At 60.4% G+C, this 15,904-nt stretch overlaps 79 pseudogenes; all 79 read right to left on the bottom strand.

The window, feature by feature from the left end:
- Window positions 1-6: 6 nt before the first annotated feature.
- On the bottom strand, window positions 7-124 carry LOC137553757 (5S ribosomal RNA; annotated as a pseudogene).
- An 84-nt stretch (window positions 125-208) lies between these two features.
- LOC137550275 (5S ribosomal RNA) lies at window positions 209-326 on the bottom strand (annotated as a pseudogene).
- Window positions 327-390: 64 nt separating this feature from the next.
- On the bottom strand, window positions 391-508 carry LOC137550274 (5S ribosomal RNA; annotated as a pseudogene).
- An 84-nt stretch (window positions 509-592) lies between these two features.
- On the bottom strand, window positions 593-710 carry LOC137550273 (5S ribosomal RNA; annotated as a pseudogene).
- A 64-nt stretch (window positions 711-774) lies between these two features.
- Window positions 775-892, bottom strand: LOC137552075 (5S ribosomal RNA; annotated as a pseudogene).
- An 84-nt stretch (window positions 893-976) lies between these two features.
- On the bottom strand, window positions 977-1,094 carry LOC137550272 (5S ribosomal RNA; annotated as a pseudogene).
- Window positions 1,095-1,178: 84 nt separating this feature from the next.
- LOC137551662 (5S ribosomal RNA) lies at window positions 1,179-1,296 on the bottom strand (annotated as a pseudogene).
- An 84-nt stretch (window positions 1,297-1,380) lies between these two features.
- Window positions 1,381-1,498, bottom strand: LOC137550271 (5S ribosomal RNA; annotated as a pseudogene).
- Window positions 1,499-1,582: 84 nt separating this feature from the next.
- Window positions 1,583-1,700, bottom strand: LOC137551928 (5S ribosomal RNA; annotated as a pseudogene).
- A 96-nt stretch (window positions 1,701-1,796) lies between these two features.
- On the bottom strand, window positions 1,797-1,914 carry LOC137553161 (5S ribosomal RNA; annotated as a pseudogene).
- An 84-nt stretch (window positions 1,915-1,998) lies between these two features.
- LOC137551524 (5S ribosomal RNA) lies at window positions 1,999-2,116 on the bottom strand (annotated as a pseudogene).
- An 84-nt stretch (window positions 2,117-2,200) lies between these two features.
- On the bottom strand, window positions 2,201-2,318 carry LOC137550270 (5S ribosomal RNA; annotated as a pseudogene).
- Window positions 2,319-2,402: 84 nt separating this feature from the next.
- On the bottom strand, window positions 2,403-2,520 carry LOC137550269 (5S ribosomal RNA; annotated as a pseudogene).
- Window positions 2,521-2,604: 84 nt separating this feature from the next.
- On the bottom strand, window positions 2,605-2,722 carry LOC137550267 (5S ribosomal RNA; annotated as a pseudogene).
- Window positions 2,723-2,806: 84 nt separating this feature from the next.
- LOC137552676 (5S ribosomal RNA) lies at window positions 2,807-2,924 on the bottom strand (annotated as a pseudogene).
- Window positions 2,925-3,008: 84 nt separating this feature from the next.
- On the bottom strand, window positions 3,009-3,126 carry LOC137554023 (5S ribosomal RNA; annotated as a pseudogene).
- Window positions 3,127-3,210: 84 nt separating this feature from the next.
- LOC137553012 (5S ribosomal RNA) lies at window positions 3,211-3,328 on the bottom strand (annotated as a pseudogene).
- An 84-nt stretch (window positions 3,329-3,412) lies between these two features.
- LOC137553130 (5S ribosomal RNA) lies at window positions 3,413-3,530 on the bottom strand (annotated as a pseudogene).
- Window positions 3,531-3,614: 84 nt separating this feature from the next.
- Window positions 3,615-3,732, bottom strand: LOC137550916 (5S ribosomal RNA; annotated as a pseudogene).
- Window positions 3,733-3,816: 84 nt separating this feature from the next.
- On the bottom strand, window positions 3,817-3,934 carry LOC137551836 (5S ribosomal RNA; annotated as a pseudogene).
- Window positions 3,935-4,018: 84 nt separating this feature from the next.
- On the bottom strand, window positions 4,019-4,136 carry LOC137552757 (5S ribosomal RNA; annotated as a pseudogene).
- Window positions 4,137-4,220: 84 nt separating this feature from the next.
- LOC137554022 (5S ribosomal RNA) lies at window positions 4,221-4,338 on the bottom strand (annotated as a pseudogene).
- Window positions 4,339-4,422: 84 nt separating this feature from the next.
- Window positions 4,423-4,540, bottom strand: LOC137550266 (5S ribosomal RNA; annotated as a pseudogene).
- An 84-nt stretch (window positions 4,541-4,624) lies between these two features.
- On the bottom strand, window positions 4,625-4,742 carry LOC137552272 (5S ribosomal RNA; annotated as a pseudogene).
- Window positions 4,743-4,826: 84 nt separating this feature from the next.
- On the bottom strand, window positions 4,827-4,944 carry LOC137550264 (5S ribosomal RNA; annotated as a pseudogene).
- An 84-nt stretch (window positions 4,945-5,028) lies between these two features.
- LOC137552271 (5S ribosomal RNA) lies at window positions 5,029-5,146 on the bottom strand (annotated as a pseudogene).
- An 84-nt stretch (window positions 5,147-5,230) lies between these two features.
- On the bottom strand, window positions 5,231-5,348 carry LOC137552620 (5S ribosomal RNA; annotated as a pseudogene).
- An 84-nt stretch (window positions 5,349-5,432) lies between these two features.
- LOC137551643 (5S ribosomal RNA) lies at window positions 5,433-5,550 on the bottom strand (annotated as a pseudogene).
- An 84-nt stretch (window positions 5,551-5,634) lies between these two features.
- Window positions 5,635-5,752, bottom strand: LOC137550263 (5S ribosomal RNA; annotated as a pseudogene).
- An 84-nt stretch (window positions 5,753-5,836) lies between these two features.
- LOC137552380 (5S ribosomal RNA) lies at window positions 5,837-5,954 on the bottom strand (annotated as a pseudogene).
- Window positions 5,955-6,038: 84 nt separating this feature from the next.
- LOC137552361 (5S ribosomal RNA) lies at window positions 6,039-6,156 on the bottom strand (annotated as a pseudogene).
- Window positions 6,157-6,241: 85 nt separating this feature from the next.
- LOC137552893 (5S ribosomal RNA) lies at window positions 6,242-6,359 on the bottom strand (annotated as a pseudogene).
- Window positions 6,360-6,443: 84 nt separating this feature from the next.
- Window positions 6,444-6,561, bottom strand: LOC137552410 (5S ribosomal RNA; annotated as a pseudogene).
- Window positions 6,562-6,645: 84 nt separating this feature from the next.
- LOC137551487 (5S ribosomal RNA) lies at window positions 6,646-6,763 on the bottom strand (annotated as a pseudogene).
- Window positions 6,764-6,847: 84 nt separating this feature from the next.
- Window positions 6,848-6,965, bottom strand: LOC137552114 (5S ribosomal RNA; annotated as a pseudogene).
- An 84-nt stretch (window positions 6,966-7,049) lies between these two features.
- Window positions 7,050-7,167, bottom strand: LOC137552924 (5S ribosomal RNA; annotated as a pseudogene).
- An 84-nt stretch (window positions 7,168-7,251) lies between these two features.
- LOC137551339 (5S ribosomal RNA) lies at window positions 7,252-7,369 on the bottom strand (annotated as a pseudogene).
- An 84-nt stretch (window positions 7,370-7,453) lies between these two features.
- LOC137550262 (5S ribosomal RNA) lies at window positions 7,454-7,571 on the bottom strand (annotated as a pseudogene).
- An 85-nt stretch (window positions 7,572-7,656) lies between these two features.
- On the bottom strand, window positions 7,657-7,774 carry LOC137553254 (5S ribosomal RNA; annotated as a pseudogene).
- Window positions 7,775-7,858: 84 nt separating this feature from the next.
- Window positions 7,859-7,976, bottom strand: LOC137553258 (5S ribosomal RNA; annotated as a pseudogene).
- Window positions 7,977-8,060: 84 nt separating this feature from the next.
- LOC137550261 (5S ribosomal RNA) lies at window positions 8,061-8,178 on the bottom strand (annotated as a pseudogene).
- Window positions 8,179-8,262: 84 nt separating this feature from the next.
- Window positions 8,263-8,380, bottom strand: LOC137550260 (5S ribosomal RNA; annotated as a pseudogene).
- An 84-nt stretch (window positions 8,381-8,464) lies between these two features.
- Window positions 8,465-8,582, bottom strand: LOC137552675 (5S ribosomal RNA; annotated as a pseudogene).
- An 84-nt stretch (window positions 8,583-8,666) lies between these two features.
- On the bottom strand, window positions 8,667-8,784 carry LOC137554021 (5S ribosomal RNA; annotated as a pseudogene).
- An 84-nt stretch (window positions 8,785-8,868) lies between these two features.
- LOC137550258 (5S ribosomal RNA) lies at window positions 8,869-8,986 on the bottom strand (annotated as a pseudogene).
- An 84-nt stretch (window positions 8,987-9,070) lies between these two features.
- Window positions 9,071-9,188, bottom strand: LOC137553129 (5S ribosomal RNA; annotated as a pseudogene).
- Window positions 9,189-9,273: 85 nt separating this feature from the next.
- On the bottom strand, window positions 9,274-9,391 carry LOC137551661 (5S ribosomal RNA; annotated as a pseudogene).
- Window positions 9,392-9,475: 84 nt separating this feature from the next.
- On the bottom strand, window positions 9,476-9,593 carry LOC137552270 (5S ribosomal RNA; annotated as a pseudogene).
- Window positions 9,594-9,677: 84 nt separating this feature from the next.
- Window positions 9,678-9,795, bottom strand: LOC137551969 (5S ribosomal RNA; annotated as a pseudogene).
- Window positions 9,796-9,879: 84 nt separating this feature from the next.
- Window positions 9,880-9,997, bottom strand: LOC137552928 (5S ribosomal RNA; annotated as a pseudogene).
- An 84-nt stretch (window positions 9,998-10,081) lies between these two features.
- On the bottom strand, window positions 10,082-10,199 carry LOC137550257 (5S ribosomal RNA; annotated as a pseudogene).
- Window positions 10,200-10,283: 84 nt separating this feature from the next.
- On the bottom strand, window positions 10,284-10,401 carry LOC137550817 (5S ribosomal RNA; annotated as a pseudogene).
- An 84-nt stretch (window positions 10,402-10,485) lies between these two features.
- Window positions 10,486-10,603, bottom strand: LOC137552516 (5S ribosomal RNA; annotated as a pseudogene).
- Window positions 10,604-10,687: 84 nt separating this feature from the next.
- LOC137552515 (5S ribosomal RNA) lies at window positions 10,688-10,805 on the bottom strand (annotated as a pseudogene).
- Window positions 10,806-10,889: 84 nt separating this feature from the next.
- LOC137550256 (5S ribosomal RNA) lies at window positions 10,890-11,007 on the bottom strand (annotated as a pseudogene).
- Window positions 11,008-11,091: 84 nt separating this feature from the next.
- Window positions 11,092-11,209, bottom strand: LOC137552269 (5S ribosomal RNA; annotated as a pseudogene).
- An 84-nt stretch (window positions 11,210-11,293) lies between these two features.
- LOC137550974 (5S ribosomal RNA) lies at window positions 11,294-11,411 on the bottom strand (annotated as a pseudogene).
- Window positions 11,412-11,495: 84 nt separating this feature from the next.
- On the bottom strand, window positions 11,496-11,613 carry LOC137553563 (5S ribosomal RNA; annotated as a pseudogene).
- An 84-nt stretch (window positions 11,614-11,697) lies between these two features.
- On the bottom strand, window positions 11,698-11,815 carry LOC137553756 (5S ribosomal RNA; annotated as a pseudogene).
- An 84-nt stretch (window positions 11,816-11,899) lies between these two features.
- Window positions 11,900-12,017, bottom strand: LOC137550255 (5S ribosomal RNA; annotated as a pseudogene).
- Window positions 12,018-12,081: 64 nt separating this feature from the next.
- On the bottom strand, window positions 12,082-12,199 carry LOC137550254 (5S ribosomal RNA; annotated as a pseudogene).
- Window positions 12,200-12,283: 84 nt separating this feature from the next.
- Window positions 12,284-12,401, bottom strand: LOC137550251 (5S ribosomal RNA; annotated as a pseudogene).
- Window positions 12,402-12,465: 64 nt separating this feature from the next.
- LOC137552074 (5S ribosomal RNA) lies at window positions 12,466-12,583 on the bottom strand (annotated as a pseudogene).
- Window positions 12,584-12,668: 85 nt separating this feature from the next.
- LOC137550250 (5S ribosomal RNA) lies at window positions 12,669-12,786 on the bottom strand (annotated as a pseudogene).
- An 84-nt stretch (window positions 12,787-12,870) lies between these two features.
- Window positions 12,871-12,988, bottom strand: LOC137551659 (5S ribosomal RNA; annotated as a pseudogene).
- An 84-nt stretch (window positions 12,989-13,072) lies between these two features.
- LOC137550249 (5S ribosomal RNA) lies at window positions 13,073-13,190 on the bottom strand (annotated as a pseudogene).
- An 84-nt stretch (window positions 13,191-13,274) lies between these two features.
- On the bottom strand, window positions 13,275-13,392 carry LOC137551927 (5S ribosomal RNA; annotated as a pseudogene).
- Window positions 13,393-13,488: 96 nt separating this feature from the next.
- Window positions 13,489-13,606, bottom strand: LOC137553160 (5S ribosomal RNA; annotated as a pseudogene).
- An 84-nt stretch (window positions 13,607-13,690) lies between these two features.
- On the bottom strand, window positions 13,691-13,808 carry LOC137551523 (5S ribosomal RNA; annotated as a pseudogene).
- Window positions 13,809-13,892: 84 nt separating this feature from the next.
- On the bottom strand, window positions 13,893-14,010 carry LOC137550248 (5S ribosomal RNA; annotated as a pseudogene).
- An 84-nt stretch (window positions 14,011-14,094) lies between these two features.
- LOC137550247 (5S ribosomal RNA) lies at window positions 14,095-14,212 on the bottom strand (annotated as a pseudogene).
- Window positions 14,213-14,296: 84 nt separating this feature from the next.
- On the bottom strand, window positions 14,297-14,414 carry LOC137550246 (5S ribosomal RNA; annotated as a pseudogene).
- Window positions 14,415-14,498: 84 nt separating this feature from the next.
- On the bottom strand, window positions 14,499-14,616 carry LOC137552674 (5S ribosomal RNA; annotated as a pseudogene).
- Window positions 14,617-14,700: 84 nt separating this feature from the next.
- On the bottom strand, window positions 14,701-14,818 carry LOC137554020 (5S ribosomal RNA; annotated as a pseudogene).
- Window positions 14,819-14,902: 84 nt separating this feature from the next.
- On the bottom strand, window positions 14,903-15,020 carry LOC137553011 (5S ribosomal RNA; annotated as a pseudogene).
- Window positions 15,021-15,104: 84 nt separating this feature from the next.
- On the bottom strand, window positions 15,105-15,222 carry LOC137553128 (5S ribosomal RNA; annotated as a pseudogene).
- Window positions 15,223-15,306: 84 nt separating this feature from the next.
- Window positions 15,307-15,424, bottom strand: LOC137550915 (5S ribosomal RNA; annotated as a pseudogene).
- An 84-nt stretch (window positions 15,425-15,508) lies between these two features.
- LOC137551834 (5S ribosomal RNA) lies at window positions 15,509-15,626 on the bottom strand (annotated as a pseudogene).
- An 84-nt stretch (window positions 15,627-15,710) lies between these two features.
- LOC137552756 (5S ribosomal RNA) lies at window positions 15,711-15,828 on the bottom strand (annotated as a pseudogene).
- Between the last annotated feature and the right edge of the window lie 76 nt (window positions 15,829-15,904).

Raw genomic sequence — 15,904 nt, 5'->3', positions numbered from 1 at the left:
AAAAACGCCTGCACCCCCTGGGGTTCACAGCCGGTCTCCCATGCAGCTACTAACCAGGCCTGAAGCCGCTTAGCTTCCGCGATCTGACGAGAGCGGGCGCTTTCGGCTTAGTGTGGCCGCAGGCAAACTCCAAGGCGCCGTTTCGGCGCCTTGAAGGTGAGGCTTCCCACGCGTGCTCATAGCCATTGGGCCTCAAACCCAAAAAAACGCCTGCAGCACCTGGGGTTCACAGCCGGTCTCCCATGCAGCTACTAACCAGGCCTGAAGCCGCTTAGCTTCCGCGATCTGACGAGAGCGGGCGCTTTCGGCTTAGTGTGGCCGCAGGCAAACTCTTGAAGGTGAGGCTTCCCACGCGTGCTCATAGCCATTGGGCCTCAAACCCCAAAAAACGCCTGCAGCACCTGGGGTTCACAGCCGGTCTCCCATGCAGCTACTAACCAGGCCTGAAGCCGCTTAGCTTCCGCGATCTGACGAGAGCGGGCGCTTTCGGCTTAGTGTGGCCGCAGGCAAACTCCAAGGCGCCGTTTCGGCGCCTTGAAGGTGAGGCTTCCCACGCGTGCTCATAGCCATTGGGCCTCAAACCCAAAAAAACGCCTGCAGCACCTGGGGTTCACAGCCGGTCTCCCATGCAGCTACTAACCAGGCCTGAAGCCGCTTAGCTTCCGCGATCTGACGAGAGCGGGCGCTTTCGGCTTAGTGTGGCCGCAGGCAAACTCTTGAAGGTGAGGCTTCCCACGCGTGCTCATAGCCATTGGGCCTCAAACCCAAAAAAACGCCTGCAGCACCTGGGGTTCACAGCCAGTCTCCCATGCAGCTACTAACCAGGCCTGAAGCCGCTTAGCTTCCGCGATCTGACGAGAGCGGGCGCTTTCGGCTTAGTGTGGCCGCAGGCAAACTCCAAGGCGCCGTTTCGGCGCCTTGAAGGTGAGGCTTCCCACGCGTGCTCATAGCCAATGGGCCTCAAACCCAAAAAAACGCCTGCAGCACCTGGGGTTCACAGCCGGTCTCCCATGCAGCTACTAACCAGGCCTGAAGCCGCTTAGCTTCCGCGATCTGACGAGAGCGGGCGCTTTCGGCTTAGTGTGGCCGCAGGCAAACTCCAAGGCGCCGTTTCGGCGCCTTGAAGGTGAGGCTTCCCACGCGTGCTCATAGCCATTGGGCCTCAAACCCAAAAAAACGCCTGCAGCACCTGGGGTTCACAGCCGGTCTCCCATGCAGCTACTAACCAAGCCTGAAGCCGCTTAGCTTCCGCGATCTGACGAGAGCGGGCGCTTTCGGCTTAGTGTGGCCGCAGGCAAACTCCAAGGCGCCGTTTCGGCGCCTTGAAGGTGAGGCTTCCCACGCGTGCTCATAGCCATTGGGCCTCAAACCCAAAAAAACGCCTGCAGCACCTGGGGTTCACAGCCGGTCTCCCATGCAGCTACTAACCAGGCCTGAAGCCGCTTAGCTTCCGCGATCTGACGAGAGCGGGCGCTTTCGGCTTAGTGTGGCCGCAGGCAAACTCCAAGTTGCCGTTTCGGCGCCTTGAAGGTGAGGCTTCCCACGCGTGCTCATAGCCATTGGGCCTCAAACCCAAAAAAACACCTGCAGCACCTGGGGTTCACAGCCGGTCTCCCATGCAGCTACTAACCAGGCCTGAAGCCGCTTAGCTTCCGCGATCTGATGAGAGCGGGAGCTTTCGGATTAGTGTGGCCGCAGGCAAACTCCAAGGCGCCGTTTCGGCGCCTTGAAGGTGAGGCTTCACACGCGTGCTCATATAATAGCTCATAGCCATTGGGCCTCAAACCCAAAAAAACGCCTGCAGCACCTGGGGTTCACAGCCCGTCTCCCATGCAGCTACTAACCAGGCCTGAAGCCGCTTAGCTTCCGCGATCTGACGAGAGCGGGCGCTTTCGGCTTAGTGTGGCCGCAGGCAAACTCCAAGGCGCCGTTTCGGCGCCTTGAAGGTGAGGCTTCCCACGCGTGCTCATAGCCATTGGGCCTCAAACCCAAAAAAACGCCTGCAGCACCTGGGGTTCACAGCCGGTCTCCCATGCAGCTACTAACCAGGCCTGAAGCCGCTTAGCTTCCGCGATCTGACGAGAGCAGGCGCTTTCGGCTTAGTGTGGCCGCAGGAAAACTCCAAGGCGCCGTTTCGGCGCCTTGAAGGTGAGGCTTCCCACGCGTGCTCATAGCCATTGGGCCTCAAACCCAAAAAAACGCCTGCAGCACCTGGGGTTCACAGCCGGTCTCCCATGCAGCTACTAACCAGGCCTGAAGCCGCTTAGCTTCCGCGATCTGACGAGAGCGGGCGCTTTCGGCTTAGTGTGGCCGCAGGCAAACTCCTAGGCGCCGTTTCGGCGCCTTGAAGGTGAGGCTTCCCACGCGTGCTCATAGCCATTGGGCCTCAAACCCAAAAAAACGCCTGCAGCACCTGGGGTTCACAGCCGGTCTCCCATGCAGCTACTAACCAGGCCTGAAGCCGCTTAGCTTCCGCGATCTGACGAGAGCGGGCGCTTTCGGCTTAGTGTGGCCGCAGGCAAACTCCAAGGCGCCGTTTCGGCGCCTTGAAGGTGAGGCTTCCCACGCGTGCTCATAGCCATTGGGCCTCAAACCCAAAAAAACGCCTGCAGCACCTGGGGTTCACAGCCGGTCTCCCATGCAGCTACTAACCAGGCCTGAAGCCGCTTAGCTTCCGCGATCTGACGAGAGCGGGCGCTTTCGGCTTAGTGTGGCCGCAGGCAAACTCCAAGGCGCCGAAGCGGCGCCTTGAAGGTGAGGCTTCCCACGCGTGCTCATAGCCATTGGGCCTCAAACCCAAAAAAACGCCTGCAGCACCTGGGGTTCACAGCCGGTCTCCCATGCAGCTACTAACCAGGCCTGAAGCCGCTTAGCTTCCGCGATCTGACGAGAGCGGGCGCTTTCTGCTTAGTGTGGCCGCAGGCAAACTCCAAGGCGCCGTTTCGGCGTCTTGAAGGTGAGGCTTCCCACGCGTGCTCATAGCCATTGGGCCTCAAACCCAAAAAATCGCCTGCAGCACCTGGGGTTCACAGCCGGTCTCCCATGCAGCTACAAACAAGGCCTGAAGCCGCTTAGCTTCCGCGATCTGACGAGAGCGGGCGCTTTCGGCTTAGTGTGGCCACAGGCAAACTCCAAGGCGCCGTTTCGGCGCCTTGAAGGTGAGGCTTCCCACGCGTGCTCATAGCCATTGGGCCTCAAACCCAAAAAAACGCCTGCAGCACCTGGGGTTCACAGCCGGTCTCCCATGCAGCTACTAACCAGGCCTGAAGCCGCTTAGCTTCCGCGATCTGACGAGAGTGGGCGCTTTCGGCTTAGTGTGGCCGCAGGCAAACTCCAAGGCGCCGAAACGGCGCCTTGAAGGTGAGGCTTCCCACGCGTGCTCATAGCCATTGGGCCTCAAACCCAAAAAAACGCCTGCAGCACCTGGGGTTCACAGCCGGTCTCCCATGCAGCTACTAACCAGGCCTGAAGCCGCTTAGCTTCCGCGATCTGACAAGAGCGGGCGCTTTCAGCTTAGTGTGGCCGCAGGCAAACTCCAAGGCGCCGTTTCGGCGCCTTGAAGGTGAGGCTTCCCACGCGTGCTCATAGCCATTGGGCCTCAAACCCAAAAAAACGCCTGCAGCACCTGGGGTTCACAGCCGGTCTCCCACGCAGCTACTAACCAGGCCTGAAGCCGCTTAGCTTCCGCGATCTGACGAGAGCGGGCGCTTTCGGCTTAGTGTGGCCGCAGGCAAACTCCAAGGCGCCGTTTCGGCGCCTTGAAGGTGAGGCTTCCCACGCGTGCTCATAGCCATTGGGCCTCAAACCCAAAAAAACGCCTGCAGCACCTGGGGTTCACAGCCGGTCTCCCATGCAGCTACTAACCAGGCCTGAAGCCGCTTAGCTTCCGCGATCTGACGAGAGCGGGCGATTTCGGCTTAGTGTGGCCGCAGGCAAACTCCAAGGCGCCGTTTCGGCGCCTTGAAGGTGAGGCTTCCCACGCGTGCTCATAGCCATTGGGCCTCAAACCCAAAAAAACGCCTGCAGCACCTGGGGTTCACAGCCGGTCTCCCATGCAGCTACTAACCAGGCCTGAAGCCGCTTAGCTTCTGCGATCTGACGAGAGCGGGCGCTTTCGGCTTAGTGTGGCCGCAGGCAAACTCCAAGGCGCCGTTTCGGCGTCTTGAAGGTGAGGCTTCCCACGCGTGCTCATAGCCATTGGGCCTCAAACCCAAAAAAACGCCTGCAGCACCTGGGGTTCACAGCCGGTCTCCCATGCAGCTACAAACAAGGCCTGAAGCCGCTTAGCTTCCGCGATCTGACGAGAGCGGGCGCTTTCGGCTTAGTGTGGCCACAGGCAAACTCCAAGGCGCCGTTTCGGCGCCTTGAAGGTGAGGCTTCCCACGCGTGCTCATAGCCATTGGGCCTCAAACCCAAAAAAACGCCTGCAGCACCTGGGGTTCACAGCCGGTCTCCCATGCAGCTACTAACCAGGCCTGAAGCCGCTTAGCTTCCGCGATCTGACGAGAGCGGGCGCTTTCGGCTTAGTGTGGCCGCAGGCAAACTCCAAGGCGCCGTTTCGGCGCCTTGAAGGTGAGGCTTCCCACGCGTGCTCATAGCCATTGGGCCTCAAACCCAAAAAAACGCCTGCAGCACCTGGGGTTCACAGCCGGTCTCCCATGCAGCTACTAACCAGGCCTGAAGCCGCTTAGCTTCCACGATCTGACGAGAGCGGGCGCTTTCGGCTTAGTGTGGCCGCAGGCAAACTCCAAGGCGCCGAAACGGCGCCTTGAAGGTGAGGCTTCCCACGCGTGCTCATAGCCATTGGGCCTCAAACCCAAAAAAACGCCTGCAGCACCTGGGGTTCACAGCCGGTCTCCCATGCAGCTACTAACCAGGCCTGAAGCCGCTTAGCTTCCGCGATCTGACGAGAGCGGGCGCTTTCGGCTTAGTGTGGCCGCAGGCAAACTCCAAGGCGCCGTTTCGGCGCCTTGAAGGTGAGGCTTCCCACGCGTGCTCATAGCGATTTGGCCTCAAACCCAAAGAAACGCCTGCAGCACCTGGGGTTCACAGCCGGTCTCCCATGCAGCTACTAACCAGGCCTGAAGCCGCTTAGCTTCCACGATCTGACGAGAGCGGGCGCTTTCGGCTTAGTGTGGCCGCAGGCAAACTCCAAGGCGCCGTTTCGGCGCCTTGAAGGTGAGGCTTCCCACGCGTGCTCATAGCCATTGGGCCTCAAACCCAAAAAAACGCCTGCAGCACCTGGGGTTCACAGCCGGTCTCCCATGCAGCTACTAACCAGGCCTGAAGCCGCTTAGCTTCCGCGATCTGACGAGAGCGGGCGCTTTCGGGTTAGTGTGGCCGCAGGCAAACTCCAAGGCGCCGTTCCGGCGCCTTGAAGGTGAGGCTTCCCACGCGTGCTCATAGCCATTGGGCCTCAAACCCAAAAAAACGCCCGCAGCACCTGGGGTTCACAGCCGGTCTCCCATGCAGCTACTAACCAGGCCTGAAGCCGCTTAGCTTCCGCGATCTGATGAGAGCGGGCGCTTTCGGCTTAGTGTAGCCGCAGGCAAACTCCAAGGCGCCGTTTCGGCGCCTTGAAGGTGAGGCTTCCAACGCGTGCTCATAGCCATTGGGCCTCAAACCCAAAAAAACGCCTGCAGCACCTGGGGTTCACAGCCGGTCTCCCATGCAGCTACTAACCAGGCCTGAAGCCGCTTAGCTTCCGCGATCTGACGAGAGCGGGCGCTTTCGGCTTAGTGTGGCCGCAGGCAAACTCCAAGGCGCCGTTTCGGCGCCTTGAAGGTGAGGCTTCCCACGCGTGCTCATAGCCATTGGGCCTCAAACCCAAAAAAACACCTGCAGCACCTGGGGTTCACAGCCGGTCTCCCATGCAGCTACTAACCAGGCCTGAAGCCGCTTAGCTTCCGCGATCTGACGAGTGCGGGCGCTTTCGGCTTAGTGTGGCCGCAGGCAAACTCCAAGGCGCCGTTTCGGCGCCTTGAAGGTGAGGCTTCCCACGCGTGCTCATAGCCATTGGGCCTCAAACCCAAAAAAACGCCTGCAGCACCTGGGGTTCACAGCCGGTCTCCCATGCAGCTACTAACCAGGCCTGAAGCCGCTTAGCTTCCGCAATCTGACGAGAGCGGGCGCTTTCGGCTTAGTGTGGCCGCAGGCAAACTCCAAGGCGCCGTTTCGGCGCCTTGAAGGTGAGGCTTCCCACGCGTGCTCATAGCCATTGGGCCTCAAACCCAAAAAAAACGCCTGCAGCACATGGGGTTCACAGCCGGTCTCCCATGCAGCTACTAACCAGGCCTGAAGCCGCTTAGCTTCCGCGATCTGACGAGAGCGGGCGCTTTCGGCTTAGTGTGGCCGCAGGCAAACTCCAAGGCGCCGTTCCGGCGCCTTGAAGGTGAGGCTTCCCACGCGTGCTCATAGCCATTGGGCCTCAAACCCAAAAAAACACCTGCAGCACCTGGGGTTCACAGCCAGTCTCCCATGCAGCTACTAACCAGGCCTGAAGCCGCTTAGCTTCCGCGATCTGACGAGAGCGGGCGCTTTCGGCTTAGTGTGGCCGCAGGCAAACTCCAAGGCGCCGTTTCGGCGCCTTGAAGGTGAGGCTTCCCACGCGTGCTCATAGCCATTGGGCCTCAAACCCAAAAAAACGCCTGCAGCACCTGGGGTTCACAGCCGGTCTCCCATGCAGCTACTAACCAGGCCTGAAGCCGCTTAGCTTCCGCGACCTGACGAGAGCGGGCGCTTTCGGCTTAGTGTGGCCGCAGGTAAACTCCAAGGCGCCGTTCCGGCGCCTTGAAGGTGAGGCTTCCCACGTGTGCTCATAGCCATTGGGCCTCAAACCCAAAAAAACGCCTGCAGCACCTGGGGTTCACAGCCGGTCTCCCATGCAGCTACTAACCAGGCCTGAAGCCGCTTAGCTTCCGCGATCTGACGAGAGCGGGCGCTTTCGGCATAGTGTGGCCGCAGGCAAACTCCAAGGCGCCGTTTCGGCGCCTTGAAGGTGAGGCTTCCCACGCGTACTCATAGCCATTGGGCCTCAAACCCAAAAAAACGCCTGCAGCACCTGGGGTTCACAGCCGGTCTCCCATGCAGCTACTAACCAGGCCTGAAGCCGCTCAGCTTCCGCGATCTGACGAGAGCGGGCGCTTTCGGCTTAGTGTGGCCGCAGGCAAACTCCAAGGCGCCGTTCCGGCGCCTTGAAGGTGAGGCTTCCCACGCGTGCTCATAGCCATTGGGCCTCAAACCCAAAAAAACGTCTGCAGCACCTGGGGTTCACAGCCGGTCTCCCATGCAGCTACTAACCAGGCCTGAAGCCGCTTAGCTTCCGCGATCTGACGAGAGCGGGCGCTTTCGGCTTAGTGTGGCCGCAGGTAAACTCCAAGGCGCCGTTTCGGCGCCTTGAAGGTGAAGCTTCCCACGCGTGCTCATAGCCATTGGGCCTCAAACCCAAAAAAACGCCTGCAGCACCTGGGGTTCACAGCCGGTCTCCCATGCAGCTACTAACCAGGCCTGAAGCCGCTTAGCTTCCGCGATCTGACGAGAGCGGGCGCTTTCGGCTTAGTGTGGCCGCAGGCAAACTCCAAGGCGCCGTTTCGGCGCCTTGAAGGTGAGGCTTCCCACGCGTGCTCATAGCCATTGGGCCTCAAACCCAAAAAAAACGCCTGCAGCACCTGGGGTTCACAGCCGGTCTCCCATGCAGCTACTAACCAGGCCTGAAGCCGCTTAGCTTCCGCAATCTGACGAGAGCGGGCGCTTTCGGCTTAGAGTGGCCGCAGGCAAACTCCAAGGCGCCGTTTCGGCGCCTTGAAGGTGAGGCTTCCCACGCGTGCTCATAGCCATTGGGCCTCAAACCCAAAAAAACGCCTGCAGCACCTGGGGTTCACAGCCGGTCTCCAATGCAGCTACTAACCAGGCCTGAAGCCGCTTAGCTTCCGCGATCTGACGAGAGCGGGCGCTTTCGGCTTAGTGTGGCCGCAGGCAAACTCCAAGGCGCCGTTTCGGCGCCTTGAAGGTGAGGCTTCCCACGCGTGCTCATAGCCATTGGGCCTCAAACCCAAAAAAACGCCTGCAGCACCTGGGGTTCACAGCCGGTCTCCCATGCAGCTACTAACCAGGCCTGAAGCCGCTTAGCTTCCGCGATCTGACGAGAGCGGGCGCTTTCGGCTTAGTGTGGCCGCAGGCAAACTCCAAGGCGCCGTTTCGGCGCCTTGAAGGTGAGGCTTCCCACGCGTGCTCATAGCCATTGGGCCTCAAACCCAAAAAAACGCCTGCAGCACCTGGGGTTCACAGCCGGTCTCCCATGCAGCTACTAACCAGGCCTGAAGCCGCTTAGCTTCCGCGATCTGACGAGAGCGGGCGCTTTCGGCTTAGTGTGGCCGCAGGCAAACTCCAAGGCGCCGAAGCGGCGCCTTGAAGGTGAGGCTTCCCACGCGTGCTCATAGCCATTGGGCCTCAAACCCAAAAAAACGCCTGCAGCACCTGGGGTTCACAGCCGGTCTCCCATGCAGCTACTAACCAGGCCTGAAGCCGCTTAGCTTCCGCGATCTGACGAGAGCGGGCGCTTTCTGCTTAGTGTGGCCGCAGGCAAACTCCAAGGCGCCGTTTCGGCGTCTTGAAGGTGAGGCTTCCCACGCGTGCTCATAGCCATTGGGCCTCAAACCCAAAAAATCGCCTGCAGCACCTGGGGTTCACAGCCGGTCTCCCATGCAGCTACAAACAAGGCCTGAAGCCGCTTAGCTTCCGCGATCTGACGAGAGCGGGCGCTTTCGGCTTAGTGTGGCCACAGGCAAACTCCAAGGCGCCGTTTCGGCGCCTTGAAGGTGAGGCTTCCCACGCGTGCTCATAGCCATTGGGCCTCAAACCCAAAAAAACGCCTGCAGCACCTGGGGTTCACAGCCGGTCTCCCATGCAGCTACTAACCAGGCCTGAAGCCGCTTAGCTTCCGCGATCTGACGAGAGCGGGCGCTTTCGGCTTAGTGTGGCCGCAGGCAAACTCCAAGGCGCCGAAACGGCGCCTTGAAGGTGAGGCTTCCCACGCGTGCTCATAGCCATTGGGCCTCAAACCCAAAAAAACGCCTGCAGCACCTGGGGTTCACAGCCGGTCTCCCATGCAGCTACTAACCAGGCCTGAAGCCGCTTAGCTTCCGCGATCTGACAAGAGCGGGCGCTTTCAGCTTAGTGTGGCCGCAGGCAAACTCCAAGGCGCCGTTTCGGCGCCTTGAAGGTGAGGCTTCCCACGCGTGCTCATAGCCATTGGGCCTCAAACCCAAAAAAAACGCCTGCAGCACCTGGGGTTCACAGCCGGTCTCCCATGCAGCTACTAACCAAGCCTGAAGCCGCTTAGCTTCCGCGATCTGACGAGAGCGGGCGCTTTCGGCTTAGTGTGGCCGCAGGCAAACTCCAAGGCGCCGTTTCGGCGCCTTGAAGGTGAGGCTTCCCACGCGTGCTTATAGCCATTGGGCCTCAAACCCAAAAAAACGCCTGCAGCACCTGGGGTTCACAGCCGGTCTCCCATGCAGCTACTAACCAGGCCTGAAGCCGCTTAGCTTCCACGATCTGACGAGAGCGGGCGCTTTCGGCTTAGTGTGGCCGCAGGCAAACTCCAAGGCGCCGTTTCGGCGCCTTGAAGGTGAGGCTTCCCACGCGTGCTCATAGCCATTGGGCCTCAAACCCAAAAAAACGCCTGCAGCACCTGGGGTTCACAGCCGGTCTCCCATGCAGCTACTAACCAGGCCTGAAGCCGCTTAGCTTCCGCGATCTGACGAAAGCGGGCGCTTTCGGCTTAGTGTGGCCGCAGGCAAACTCCAAGGCGCCGTTTCGGCGCCTTGAAGGTGAGGCTTCCCACGCGTGCTCATAGCCATTGGGCCTCAAACCCAAAAAAACGCCTGCAGCACCTGGGGTTCACAGCCGGTCTCCCATGCAGCTACTAACCAGGCCTGAAGCCACTTAGCTTCCGCGATCTGAGGAGAGCGGGCGCTTTCGGCTTAGTGTGGCCGCAGGCAAACTCCAAGGCGCCGTTTCGGCGCCTTGAAGGTGAGGCTTCCCACGCGTGCTCATAGCCATTGGGCCTCAAACCCAAAAAAACGCCTGCAGCACCTGGGGTTCACAGCCGGTCTCCCATGCAGCTACTAACCAGGCCTGAAGCCGCTTAGCTTCCGCGATCTGACGAGAGCGGGCGCTTTCGGCTTAGTGTGGCCGCAGGCAAACTCCAAGGCGCCGTTTCGGCGCCTTGAAGGTGAGGCTTCCCACGCGTGCTCATAGCCATTGGGCCTCAAACCCAAAAAAACACCTGCAGCACCTGGGGTTCACAGCCGGTCTCCCATGCAGCTACTAACCAGGCCTGAAGCCGCTTAGCTTCCGCGATCTGACGAGAGCGGGCGCTTTCGGCTTAGTGTGGCCGCAGGCAAACTCCAAGGCGCCGTTTCGGCGCCTTGAAGGTGAGGCTTCCCACGCGTGCTCATAGCCATTGGGCCTCAAACCCAAAAAAACGCCTGCAGCACCTGGGGTTCACAGCCGGTCTCCCATGCAGCTACTAACCAGGCCTGAAGCCGCTTAGCTTCCGTGATCTGACGAGAGCGGGCGCTTTCGGCTTAGTGTGGCCGCAGGCAAACTCCAAGGCGCCGTTTCGGCGCCTTGAAGGTGAGGCTTCCCACGCGTGCTCATAGCCATTGGGCCTCAAACCCAAAAAAATGCCTGCAGCACCTGGGGTTCACAGCCGGTCTCCCATGCAGCTACTAACCAGGCCTGAAGCCGCTTAGCTTCCGTGATCTGACGAGAGCGGGCGCTTTCGGCTTAGTGTGGCCGCAGGCAAACTCCAAGGCGCCGTTTCGGCGCCTTGAAGGTGAGGCTTCCCACGCGTGCTCATAGCCATTGGGCCTCAAACCCAAAAAAACGCCTGCAGCACCTGGGGTTCACAGCCGGTCTCCCATGCAGCTACTAACCAGGCCTGAAGCCGCTTAGCTTCCGCGATCTGACGAGAGCGGGCGCTTTCGGCTTAGTGTGGCCGCAGGCAAACTCCAAGGCGCCGTTTCGGCGCCTTGAAGGTGAGGCTTCCCACGCGTGCTCATAGCCATTGGGCCTCAAACCCAAAAAAACGCCTGCAGCACCTGGGGTTCACAGCCGGTCTCCCATGCAGCTACTAACCAGGCCTGAAGCCGCTTAGCTTCCACGATCTGACGAGAGCGGGCGCTTTCGGCTTAGTGTGGCCGCAGGCAAACTCCAAGGCGCCGTTTCGGCGCCTTGAAGGTGAGGCTTCCCACGCGTGCTCATAGCCATTGGGCCTCAAACCCAAAAAAACGCCTGCAGCACCTGGGGTTCACAGCCGGTCTCCCATGCAGCTACTAACCAGGCCTGAAGCCGCTTAGCTTCCGCGATCTGACGAGAGCGGGCGTTTTCGGCTTAGTGTGGCCGCAGGCAAACTCCAAGGCGCCGTTCCGGCGCCTTGAAGGTGAGGCTTCCCATGCGTGCTCATAGCCATTGGGCCTCAAACCCAAAAAAACGCCTGCAGCACCTGGGGTTCACAGCCGGTCTCCCATGCAGCTACTAACCAGGCCTGAAGCCGCTTAGCTTCCGCGATCTGACGAGAGGGGGCGCTTTCGGCTTAGTGTGGCCGCAGGCAAACTCCAAGGCGCCGTTTCGGCGCCTTGAAGGTGAGGCTTCCCACGCGTGCTCATAGCCATTGGGCCTCAAACCCCAAAAAACGCCTGCACCCCCTGGGGTTCACAGCCGGTCTCCCATGCAGCTACTAACCAGGCCTGAAGCCGCTTAGCTTCCGCGATCTGACGAGAGCGGGCGCTTTCGGCTTAGTGTGGCCGCAGGCAAACTCCAAGGCGCCGTTTCGGCGCCTTGAAGGTGAGGCTTCCCACGCGTGCTCATAGCCATTGGGCCTCAAACCCAAAAAAACGCCTGCAGCACCTGGGGTTCACAGCCGGTCTCCCATGCAGCTACTAACCAGGCCTGAAGCCGCTTAGCTTCCGCGATCTGACGAGAGCGGGCGCTTTCGGCTTAGTGTGGCCGCAGGCAAACTCTTGAAGGTGAGGCTTCCCACGCGTGCTCATAGCCATTGGGCCTCAAACCCCAAAAAACGCCTGCAGCACCTGGGGTTCACAGCCGGTCTCCCATGCAGCTACTAACCAGGCCTGAAGCCGCTTAGCTTCCGCGATCTGACGAGAGCGGGCGCTTTCGGCTTAGTGTGGCCGCAGGCAAACTCCAAGGCGCCGTTTCGGCGCCTTGAAGGTGAGGCTTCCCACGCGTGCTCATAGCCATTGGGCCTCAAACCCAAAAAAACGCCTGCAGCACCTGGGGTTCACAGCCGGTCTCCCATGCAGCTACTAACCAGGCCTGAAGCCGCTTAGCTTCCGCGATCTGACGAGAGCGGGCGCTTTCGGCTTAGTGTGGCCGCAGGCAAACTCTTGAAGGTGAGGCTTCCCACGCGTGCTCATAGCCATTGGGCCTCAAACCCAAAAAAACGCCTGCAGCACCTGGGGTTCACAGCCAGTCTCCCATGCAGCTACTAACCAGGCCTGAAGCCGCTTAGCTTCCGCGATCTGACGAGAGCGGGCGCTTTCGGCTTAGTGTGGCCGCAGGCAAACTCCAAGGCGCCGTTTCGGCGCCTTGAAGGTGAGGCTTCCCACGCGTGCTCATAGCCAATGGGCCTCAAACCCAAAAAAAACGCCTGCAGCACCTGGGGTTCACAGCCGGTCTCCCATGCAGCTACTAACCAGGCCTGAAGCCGCTTAGCTTCCGCGATCTGACGAGAGCGGGCGCTTTCGGCTTAGTGTGGCCGCAGGCAAACTCCAAGGCGCCGTTTCGGCGCCTTGAAGGTGAGGCTTCCCACGCGTGCTCATAGCCATTGGGCCTCAAACCCAAAAAAACGCCTGCAGCACCTGGGGTTCACAGCCGGTCTCCCATGCAGCTACTAACCAAGCCTGAAGCCGCTTAGCTTCCGCGATCTGACGAGAGCGGGCGCTTTCGGCTTAGTGTGGCCGCAGGCAAACTCCAAGGCGCCGTTTCGGCGCCTTGAAGGTGAGGCTTCCCACGCGTGCTCATAGCCATTGGGCCTCAAACCCAAAAAAACGCCTGCAGCACCTGGGGTTCACAGCCGGTCTCCCATGCAGCTACTAACCAGGCCTGAAGCCGCTTAGCTTCCGCGATCTGACGAGAGCGGGCGCTTTCGGCTTAGTGTGGCCGCAGGCAAACTCCAAGTTGCCGTTTCGGCGCCTTGAAGGTGAGGCTTCCCACGCGTGCTCATAGCCATTGGGCCTCAAACCCAAAAAAACACCTGCAGCACCTGGGGTTCACAGCCGGTCTCCCATGCAGCTACTAACCAGGCCTGAAGCCGCTTAGCTTCCGCGATCTGATGAGAGCGGGAGCTTTCGGATTAGTGTGGCCGCAGGCAAACTCCAAGGCGCCGTTTCGGCGCCTTGAAGGTGAGGCTTCACACGCGTGCTCATATAATAGCTCATAGCCATTGGGCCTCAAACCCAAAAAAACGCCTGCAGCACCTGGGGTTCACAGCCCGTCTCCCATGCAGCTACTAACCAGGCCTGAAGCCGCTTAGCTTCCGCGATCTGACGAGAGCGGGCGCTTTCGGCTTAGTGTGGCCGCAGGCAAACTCCAAGGCGCCGTTTCGGCGCCTTGAAGGTGAGGCTTCCCACGCGTGCTCATAGCCATTGGGCCTCAAACCCAAAAAAACGCCTGCAGCACCTGGGGTTCACAGCCGGTCTCCCATGCAGCTACTAACCAGGCCTGAAGCCGCTTAGCTTCCGCGATCTGACGAGAGCAGGCGCTTTCGGCTTAGTGTGGCCGCAGGAAAACTCCAAGGCGCCGTTTCGGCGCCTTGAAGGTGAGGCTTCCCACGCGTGCTCATAGCCATTGGGCCTCAAACCCAAAAAAACGCCTGCAGCACCTGGGGTTCACAGCCGGTCTCCCATGCAGCTACTAACCAGGCCTGAAGCCGCTTAGCTTCCGCGATCTGACGAGAGCGGGCGCTTTCGGCTTAGTGTGGCCGCAGGCAAACTCCTAGGCGCCGTTTCGGCGCCTTGAAGGTGAGGCTTCCCACGCGTGCTCATAGCCATTGGGCCTCAAACCCAAAAAAACGCCTGCAGCACCTGGGGTTCACAGCCGGTCTCCCATGCAGCTACTAACCAGGCCTGAAGCCGCTTAGCTTCCGCGATCTGACGAGAGCGGGCGCTTTCGGCTTAGTGTGGCCGCAGGCAAACTCCAAGGCGCCGTTTCGGCGCCTTGAAGGTGAGGCTTCCCACGCGTGCTCATAGCCATTGGGCCTCAAACCCAAAAAAACGCCTGCAGCACCTGGGGTTCACAGCCGGTCTCCCATGCAGCTACTAACCAGGCCTGAAGCCGCTTAGCTTCCGCGATCTGACGAGAGCGGGCGCTTTCGGCTTAGTGTGGCCGCAGGCAAACTCCAAGGCGCCGAAGCGGCGCCTTGAAGGTGAGGCTTCCCACGCGTGCTCATAGCCATTGGGCCTCAAACCCAAAAAAACGCCTGCAGCACCTGGGGTTCACAGCCGGTCTCCCATGCAGCTACTAACCAGGCCTGAAGCCGCTTAGCTTCCGCGATCTGACGAGAGCGGGCGCTTTCTGCTTAGTGTGGCCGCAGGCAAACTCCAAGGCGCCGTTTCGGCGTCTTGAAGGTGAGGCTTCCCACGCGTGCTCATAGCCATTGGGCCTCAAACCCAAAAAATCGCCTGCAGCACCTGGGGTTCACAGCCGGTCTCCCATGCAGCTACAAACAAGGCCTGAAGCCGCTTAGCTTCCGCGATCTGACGAGAGCGGGCGCTTTCGGCTTAGTGTGGCCACAGGCAAACTCCAAGGCGCCGTTTCGGCGCCTTGAAGGTGAGGCTTCCCACGCGTGCTCATAGCCATTGGGCCTCAAACCCAAAAAAACGCCTGCAGCACCTGGGGTTCACAGCCGGTCTCCCATGCAGCTACTAACCAGGCCTGAAGCCGCTTAGCTTCCGCGATCTGACGAGAGTGGGCGCTTTCGGCTTAGTGTGGCCGCAGGCAAACTCCAAGGCGCCGAAACGGCGCCTTGAAGGTGAGGCTTCCCACGCGTGCTCATAGCCATTGGGCCTCAAACCCAAAAAAACGCCTGCAGCACCTGGGGTTCACAGCCGGTCTCCCATGCAGCTACTAACCAGGCCTGAAGCCGCTTAGCTTCCGCGATCTGACAAGAGCGGGCGCTTTCAGCTTAGTGTGGCCGCAGGCAAACTCCAAGGCGCCGTTTCGGCGCCTTGAAGGTGAGGCTTCCCACGCGTGCTCATAGCCATTGGGCCTCAAACCCAAAAAAACGCCTGCAGCACCTGGGGTTCACAGCCGGTCTCCCACGCAGCTACTAACCAGGCCTGAAGCCGCTTAGCTTCCGCGATCTGACGAGAGCGGGCGCTTTCGGCTTAGTGTGGCCGCAGGCAAACTCCAAGGCGCCGTTTCGGCGCCTTGAAGGTGAGGCTTCCCACGCGTGCTCATAGCCATTGGGCCTCAAACCCAAAAAAACGCCTGCAGCACCTGGGGTTCACAGCCGGTCTCCCATGCAGCTACTAACCAGGCCTGAAGCCGCTTAGCTTCCGCGATCTGACGAGAGCGGGCGATTTCGGCTTAGTGTGGCCGCAGGCAAACTCCAAGGCGCCGTTTCGGCGCCTTGAAGGTGAGGCTTCCCACGCGTGCTCATAGCCATTGGGCCTCAAACCCAAAAAAACGCCTGCAGCACCTGGGGTTCACAGCCGGTCTCCCATGCAGCTACTAACCAGGCCTGAAGCCGCTTAGCTTCTGCGATCTGACGAGAGCGGGCGCTTTCGGCTTAGTGTGGCCGCAGGCAAACTCCAAGGCGCCGTTTCGGCGTCTTGAAGGTGAGGCTTCCCACGCGTGCTCATAGCCATTGGGCCTCAAACCC

This window comes from Hyperolius riggenbachi, chromosome 2, assembly GCF_040937935.1.
Source record: "Hyperolius riggenbachi isolate aHypRig1 chromosome 2, aHypRig1.pri, whole genome shotgun sequence".
In the NCBI taxonomy this organism is placed as follows: Eukaryota; Metazoa; Chordata; class Amphibia; order Anura; family Hyperoliidae; genus Hyperolius; species Hyperolius riggenbachi.
The sequence above is the reverse complement of the archived record's forward strand: the minus strand, read 5'-3'. Positions and strand labels throughout refer to the sequence as shown.